Source organism: Mastomys coucha, unplaced genomic scaffold (assembly GCF_008632895.1).
Source record: "Mastomys coucha isolate ucsf_1 unplaced genomic scaffold, UCSF_Mcou_1 pScaffold22, whole genome shotgun sequence".
NCBI lineage: Eukaryota > Metazoa > Chordata > Mammalia > Rodentia > Muridae > Mastomys > Mastomys coucha.
Window position 1 is genome coordinate 222,845,982 of NW_022196905.1, and position 487 is coordinate 222,846,468.

Sequence of the window (487 nt, forward strand, 5' to 3'; positions counted from 1 at the left end):
AGGGAGAGAGAGGTGGTGGTGATGTCTGAACCCTATTCTGCTCCAGTTAACAAGACACAGAAAGTGGTTTGAATCCCTACTAGATGTTGTGTGACTTTGGCTCTGTGTCCTCAGGAGCAGTCTGTACAAAGATAGAACTGGGTTGTATAAAGGTTGCTGGTGTTTGTGCCTGGCTTTTCAGATCAAGGCTGTCTGTTGTGGTGCTGAGTATAGAAGGAAGCACAGTTGGACTACCCGTTTTCAAATCCCAGCTCTTCTCCCCAAGTGTTAGCCATGTCATTGCCTTCGGCCCTGAGGCTGTGTGAAGTGGGTGGCCCGTGAAGCCCCTGATGATGGGATTATATTGCAGCTCAGGACAGTATGGCACAAAATGGGTGCTGTTCCTGTTACAGGAGAGATGCTAGCTTGGCATGTAGTGCAGAGGTACATGTGTTCCTTGTGGCCTGTTGGGGGGACAACAGCTCCTTTATTTCAACAGCTTCCAGAG